The sequence below is a fragment of the Betta splendens genome, chromosome 15 (genome assembly GCF_900634795.4).
Source record: "Betta splendens chromosome 15, fBetSpl5.4, whole genome shotgun sequence".
Lineage (NCBI taxonomy): Eukaryota > Metazoa > Chordata > Actinopteri > Anabantiformes > Osphronemidae > Betta > Betta splendens.
The window spans coordinates 3,377,222-3,385,516 of record NC_040895.2 but is presented as its reverse complement, the minus strand read 5'-3'; the positions used below and the strand labels follow the sequence as shown (position 1 = coordinate 3,385,516).

The window sequence follows — 8,295 nt, the reverse complement described above, 5'->3', positions numbered from 1 at the left end:
GAAAATATATTTTCATCTATTATTCATTATTCTGTTATATATATAACAGTTTCGATCCATCGACCTCTGGGTTATGAGCCCAGCAGGCTTCTGCTGTGCCACTCTGCTGAAACCCACCCTAGACAGGACTCAAACCCACAATCCCTGGCTTAGGAGCCCAGTGCCTTATCCATTAGGCCACTAGGGCTTCAACTTGTGCAGTGTTTTTTTCACACCGAGCCCAAATTCAGACTCTCTTTGCATATTTGAAAGTGTGTCAGATTCCAGTAAGGGACATATTAAAAAGTGAATGGTGAACTTGGCCTGCGTATGTTTTCAATTCATTCTATTATCTTGCTCTGTCCCTAATGAACACCAGGGAAAACTGAGTGATGCCTGTGAAAGCTGACTGGTCTGAAATCATAGAGTCAAGAGTCACATTCATCTTGCAGCCTGATGTAAGTAAATATTAATTCTGAGTCTTGTCTATCCGCTCATTTGAACCTGTGTCCAGGTTGTCAAGCTTTCTAATAGCATTAGACAGTTAGTGCTTGTCGATAGGCTTTAGGAGAGGATGGTTTTGATCCATTGACCTCTGGAATGCAGGCTCAGCACTCTATGGTGTTAGCTCAAGACATATTAGAAAGTAAATGTTGATGTGGACTTTTGTACGTTTCCTACTCATCCAAACAGCGACAGATGAGTCACGCCTGTTTAAGCTGATTGGTCTGAAATCGCAGGATCAAGAGTTACAGAGGCAGCCGGTAAAAGCGTCTACCCCCACCGTGTTTGGGATTCAAATTTGCCGCGTCAGTGCCCGGTTTTCACTGCGGAAGGAGTGTGTTACGTCCTTTTGGCCTGTAGGTGGCAATTGACTCCCACTTTCTGTCCTAAAACATCGTAGTTGCTTACGTCATATAACCTCTTGTAGAACAACCAATGATCAGGTCTTGGATGGCCTAGTGGTTAACATGCATGGCATGAGACTTTTTGTCCGGGGTTCGAGTCTGAGTGGAAGCAGTTTTTTAATTTTAATTATTGGAAAAAAAGCATCTCATCATCATCATGTGATCACGAGATGACAACGTTGTATTACTTAGTGCATGGATCGCCAAGACCATGAACCGCCGGTCGCGTTATAGTATTTAGTATAGTTATGAACGTAAGTAAGTTATGGCAAATTATGGCAGTTCAAAAACGAAAATAAGAAGCTGAACGGTGCGCCCTCCCGCGTGCAGCGTTCGATTTGTGACAGACAAGATGCTGTAACCCTGATTTCTCGCTGTTGGTACGGGCAATTTTCTTTACGTGGTATTCTTCTTTAATGCACCACAAGACAGTACGGCACATGTACACTTTTTTCTTTACGCCGCTCTCACCCAACGCGCGTCACCTTTTTCCTGTCCCCCGTCAACAAGGGCAGGTAGGAACTAATGTTAATTACAAATAAAAATCACAGTAGCTGAAATGCCACGTTTCCCAAACATAAAATAAAAAAATAAAAAGGAATACTAACTACTGTAAGGTTACACTACTACAATTTAAAAAAGTGAATAAGGATGATCTAGACCAGAGGTCTGCCACCCGGTAACACCCATGTTTTCAATGAAAAAAAACACTGGCACGGCAATATTTAATTATTTGAGAACATTCAACATTTGTTTTTTAATCCAAAGAAGACATAAAAGTCGGGGCTCAGGGGTTTAACATTTTATATTTTATTGACAGAAGATCGTAGCAATTAACAGCATTCCTATTCAGTCCTCGTCCCCTTTATATGGAATACGAGCAACGATCAAACGTAAGCGTCATATTACGCCTTGTAAAACCATAAACAGATGATAAAACACTGTCAAGGCATCGACAAGGACAGCTAACTCGCTTTTCCCTGCTTCAAACAGCTGCTGTAACTGAGAGCAACCCGTGCAGCATCACCGGTCAATCTGGAAACGTATTCATTGGTTCGGACGTTGTTCTGCCCGCTTTCATGTAGACACAAAACTCGCCAAAGCAAAAGAGCTTAGTGCAGCATTTGTAAATCACATGTGAACGTTTCAATTTTTTTTGTAAATAAAAATAATGTTTGCCCTGTTCAAACCAGGGGAATATAAACGATTCTGATTCTGAAAGTGGCTGATCAACTTTGTAGGAACGCATTTCATATGGTACAGGTGAAAGGGAGACTAACAACCCAACGCAGCGAGGCTGTAGCAGGCAGAGAAACGCAGATCTTTGTCCTGCGTGTTGATGCGTGTTTCCCCTTCCCCCAGTGTCCCTGCTCTGGGACGTGGATGGCCACGCCCACTTTCATTCACCAGACGGACATGAAAGAGGGAATAACGAAATAAACAGCTGGTTAACTTCGTAGGAACACGGCTGTAGCTTTGCAATGACTTCATGTGGTACAGGTGAAAGGAGTAATAACGAAATAAACAGCTGGTTAACTTCGTAGGAGCACCTTGTAGTAGGAACTGGTATATTTAGAAAACCCAGTAGTCCTAGTGTTAAGGTGTGTGAACTGGGGAGGAGACGGCAGCAGCGACTGAAGAGCGACTGAATAGAGTTGATGTCTTCCCCGCTGACAGGCGCATTCATTTGATAATGCACGTACCTTGGCTGACAGTTCAGTTGAAAAACACACTGAATCTTTATCAAACCGTCCCTGAATAACATCTATGAACTACAGTTTCTTCCTTGATTATCCATGATTATTATGGAAGAAGAGCAAATCTTCGCCAGTCCAAATTGTCCTAATTAATACTGTGTTTACAATAAAGGTAATGAATAATAATAATAGTATTTTCATTTTAAAATGCACTACATATTGTAAACGAAGGTCGAAGTGCTACAAATAAATTAGACCAGAAAGCTACGATAAATACATACGTTTACCCTTGCAGAGTAAACATGTAGAACAAACTACTTGCTGCATTAATGAGTCCTAGACCTGCAGCAGATCACGCCGCCCGATGCTGCCCAGTCTGTTAACACTAGAACTACTAAGGGACGTACACCTTTACATATACCCCTAACTACGGCTGGGTGTTCACTTGTCCGCCACGCTCCAGCTGGCACCCTGCCAAGAGCCGCTTTTGTTACGTAAAGAGGGCCATCACCGACGCTCTCTGTGGGGTGGGACGCATGGGCTCGCTGACCCTGCTGCTGCCTGCAAGGCAGAGCAGGGTTCCTACTCATGTTCCTATGAGTCTATGAGTGACATCCACTGTTACAATGTTCCACCGCTATGTGCTTGGATTTACAACGTGAAAGGACGAGTGTCATTGTTGCGGTCTCACCGAAGGAAGCAATAAAAAACATTAACAAGACAATAAAACAGTTTTGCTGCTTTGCTTATTTACAAAAAAACTAAATAAAGTTCACACATTATTTCACTGTAACGTTACTAAAAATTGCAGAAAAGACGACAGTACACCGCTCACCCATCTAGTTTTAACAAATGTGCAATTAAAAATATATTATAAACCAAAAAAACGCTTGAAAGCGTTTCGGTTTACATTCCATTTATTTCGTTATTTCCCCTTTCACCAGTACCACATAATAAGTCATTGCAGAGCTACAGCCATGTTTCACCAGCCGCTTTCGGCAGTGAGTCATAGACGGACGTTGTTCTGCCCGCTTTCATGTAGACACGGAACTCTTCACAGTTTTGTCAAACGTAATTTCGTTATTCATATACAACAACATGCAAATGCTAAAAATTACTGAAAAGATGACAGTACACCCATCTAGTTTGGGTGAACAGAAAACGCTTGAAAGCGTTTCCGTTTTATATTCCGTTTATTTGGTTATTACTCCTTTCACCTGTACCACATAAAGTCATTGCAGAGCTACAGCCATGTTCCTACAAAGTTAACCAGCTGTTTATTTTCGTTATTTCCTCTTTCATGTCCGTCTGGTGAATGAAAGTGGGCGTGGCCATCCACGTCCCAGAGCGGTGACACTGGGGGATGGGGAACGCGCATCACACGCAGGACAAAGATCTGCGTTTCTCTGCTGCTACAGCCTCGGCTGCGTTGGGTTGTTAGTGTCCCTTTCACCTGTACCATATGAAATGTGTTCCTACAAAGTTGATCAGCTGCTTTCAGAATCAGAATCGTTTTTATTCACCGGGTTTATTTTTATTTACAAAATATAAACAGAAAACGCTTGAAACGTTTCCGTTTTATATTCCATTTATTTAATTATTTTTATTTACAAAAAAATCCCATACGCTTTGCACTGTAAGTCACTAAGAATTAGGAAAAAAGACAGTACACCCATCTAGTTTTAACAAATGTGCAATAAAAAATTTAAACAGAAAACGCTTGAAAGCGTTTCTGTTTTATATTTCCGTTTATTTCGTTATTTTTCCCCTTTCACCTGTACCACATAAAGTCATTGCAGAGCTACAGCCATGTTTCTTTCAGCGTGACACAAGCATGGACGTTGTTCTGCCCGCTTTCATGTAGACACAAAACTCATCAAAGTAAAAGAGCTCAGAGCAGCATTTGCAATTACATGTATATAATAACGAAATAACGGAATGTAAAGTAAAATGCTTTATAGAGTTTGGTGTCTACATAAAAGCGGCTGGTCAACTTTGTCAACATGGGGCTCCAGTAAGTGGGGGAATAACGGCCCAAAGCAACAGGCTGAAAGAGGAGGCTGTGGGCAGAGGAACACAGGTCTTTGTCCTGTATGCTGATGCGCCCAGCCCCCACAGTCAGCGCTTACCTTTGCTACGGGACTGATAGCCCCGCCCACTTTTAATTTATCAGACAGATATGAAAGTGGGGATAACGAAATAAACGGGATGTAATGTAAAACGCTTTCAAGAATTTTGTCTACATCAAAGCGGGCAAATCACATGTGAACGTTTTAATTTTTTTGTAAATAAAATAATGTTTGCCCTGTTCAAACCTGGGGAATAAAAACGATTCTGATAGCAGCTCAAGATCAACTTAGCAGGAACACATTTCATGTGGTAGAGGTGAAAGGGACACTAACAACCCAACGCAGCCGAGGCTGTAGGCAGCAGAGAAACGCAGATCTTTGTCCTGCGTGTTGATGCGCGTTCCCCCTTCCCCCCAGTGTCACCCGCTCTGGGACGTGGATGGCCACGCCCACTTTCATTCAACAGACGGACATGAAAGAGGGAATAACGAAATAAAGCTGGTTAACTTTGTAGGAACATGGCTGTAGCTCTACAATGACTTTATGTGGTACAGGTGAAAGCATGTAATAACGAAATAAACGGAATATAAAAAAACGTTTTCAAGCGTTTTCTGTTTATATTTTTATTGCACATTTGTAAAACTTGATGAGTGTACTGTCATCTTTTCTGTAATTTTTGATGAAGTTACAGTGCAAACAATATTGAACTAGTTTTTTTTGTATAATAAACAAGCTTCGCCACATTTGAGAAGGATCTAAAACTGTCTTATTGTATTATTGATGATGATATCTTATTGCTTCCTTCGGTGAGACCGCAACAATGACACTCGTCCTTTCACGTTGTAAATCCAAGCACATAGCGGTTGAACATTGTAACAGTGGATGTCATTCTTAGACTCATAGGAACTGTGCAGCCTTGGCAGACAGGAGCAGGGTCAGCAAGCCCACGCAACCCACCACCTAGAGTGCGTCAGTGATGGCCCTCTTACCTAACAAAGGCAGCTGTTCACAGATGATTCAGGGTCTCAGCTAGCCGAGCAGATCATTTGACCACCTTCTAGTGGGAATGGGTATATTTAGAAAACCCCAGTAGTTCTAGTGTTAAAGAGCTTTGTCCCGGAGCTGAAGTATTTCTCACCTGCTGATCGAGTAGTAGCAACACATTAGCATGTCTATGCGCCTCTACGAAGGAGGGGGGAGGGGTGTGTAGTTTTCCTTTGCAACTGTGAGCAAACATGAGACAAACAAAAGCTTGGTCGAACTCAGATCCAAGTCATCTGAGTACGAAACACATCACATATTATTCAATCTCGTGTTTCATTCGAGCGGCAGTCTGGAGCTCTCTGCTAAGACTGCTGCACCATCCACGGATGAGCTTCCATTAAAAATTAAAAGCAGAGGTTTTTAGTTTTTCGTTTTTCTTTATTCTAAACGAAAAAACAGCTTTAAATCCAATTCCGTGTGTTTTTGTTAAAAATATTTTTGCTCGGTTTATTGGTTTGTAAGGCGGTGCTTTTATTCAAATCTGTTTGCCGCCCATAGCAAGAGAAACGAGAAGCCGGTGAAGGTGGATGGATGAATGGGAAATCAAAGTTTTGAAATGTACACGGGCCGAATAAGTCACATCAGCCACTCATTCAGTTACAGTGACACGCACAGTCAAAACAAATTCTCGCTACATCAAGTGCGCCACTCCCCCGTTCCTCTCGTAGCCCGCATTTGCGCATCCATACATTTGTGTATTGGTCACTCTCTGTCTGGACACATGACTCCGAAACACGTCACGTGTTTGTGTAAGAGTTTGATGTCTCTGCCAAATTATAAGCAGAGGTAACGAGAGAATGACTTTTTGTGTTTTCCGTTTGTCTCTAAACAATAAAAACATATTACCTCCAATTCCGTGTCTTTTTGTAAAAAACAAATATTTTTGCCTGATTTATTGGTTTGTAAGGCGGTGCTTTGATTAAAATTGGTTTGCCGCTCATCAAAAGAAACGAAAACGCCGGTGAAAGTGGCTGGATGGACGGATGGGAAATGAAAATGTTGAAACGTACATGGGCGGAATAAGTGATCTCAGCCACTCAGTTACAATGACACGCGCAGTCAAAACAAGTCAAACTGCAGTTCTGCAGACACAGAGTAAACGCGTAGGAACAAACATGTTGCTGTAATGCGTCGCTGTAGATCTGCTGATTTCTGGCGTCCTGTCAAAATTACAATTGACAACTGCTGTAAAACAAATTCCTGTGATTATTACGGTTATTTACGTAAAATCTACGACTATTGGAAAACATTCATTAACAAGTCGTGGAAGTTTAAAACCTAAATATGCGGCTGTAGTCGCAGATGGACTGCGCTCTACGTCTTTACTTGCGCATTCAAATTTTATTAATTAAACCGCGACGCATAATCATGGTATTCTGTGAAGTCAATATGTTGTATCAGATGTTAGAGCGGTGGGTGTGTACATATTCTAAAGAGACGCCTGCTATTTAAAGATACGAAAAAGCTGAGGACAATGAAAACAAGAACGTGTTGCTGCTGTGGCGCTGCCTGTTTTAAACCACACAGAACAATTATAATTTTGCAGTGAACAGAAAATAACTAAGCCATCAACAAGTTGTTGCCCTTCATACTTCCCACGTCTGAGCACACAACAGATACTTAATAGTAAAAACTAAAAAGTAAAATAGGTCTGGTGTAATATATGTGTGTTACAGGTAGAAATGAACAGTCGGACTTCAGTTATGCTGTAGTGCTTTGGAGGCTTCTAATCAACGCTGCGCCACCTGGTGGTTAAAACGAGACTAGCGTCCTTATTTTTTTTAGCCGGCTGCAGGATTGAAAATCTTTAGTCAGCAACGCACTCGCTGCACCGTGGCGACGCGTCGGTACTGCAGTAAAAACCCTAGTCACTTTGAACCGCAGCCACTGTACACTAATTCTGAAGCCTGAAATAATGCAAAAAGAATTCTGAGCCTGTCTGTCTGCTCATCTGAACCTGTGTCTTGAATTTCTTGCCCTCTGATACAATTACCATTGTTGACCTTTTTTTTTAATTAAAAGCAGAATCTTTGTGTATTGACACAGATCAGCCAGAAAGAAAACCATACGTTTACCCACAGAGGCCTGGAGTTGCCAATTGCATTGGAAAAAAAAATGATTTATTACCTGGCTAGCTCAGTCGGTAGGGCATGAGACTCTTAATCTCAGGGTTGTGGGTTCGAGCCCCACGTTGGGTGCTGAGCTTTGATTTTCGGCTGTGCTTTCTTCTATAAAGTACTTCACTTTTGCAACACCTGCTACTTCCAGTTTTTGCATTTACACACTTACCACAGATGGCGCTCCAAGTCTCAGTGGTTTGAAAGCCCTTGCCTGTTAACTTCTAATTAGGGTAACAACAGTGTTTATTTCCTGTGAGGGTCCTTTACAAGTAATGAGTGTGTTCAGTCATTTGTGCCTAGTATTAACTACAAGTTAAAAGTTGACCACTCAAGTTGCTTTCTATCTGATCACGTGTTACACTTAGATGTGTTATCATAGGGCAAACGGTTGTTTCACACCGAGCCCAAATTCAGACTCTCTTTGCATATTTGAAAGTGTGTCAGGTTCTAGTAAGGGATATATTAAAAAGTGAATGGT

General features: G+C 41.7%; 1 non-coding gene across 1 annotated transcript; it reads left to right on the top strand.

Moving 5' to 3' along the window:
- The first annotated feature begins 7,822 nt into the window (after positions 1-7,822).
- Positions 7,823-7,895, top strand: trnak-cuu (transfer RNA lysine (anticodon CUU)). Its single transcript has one exon. It is a non-coding gene; the product is annotated as a tRNA-Lys (tRNA).
- Positions 7,896-8,295: the final 400 nt, after the last annotated feature.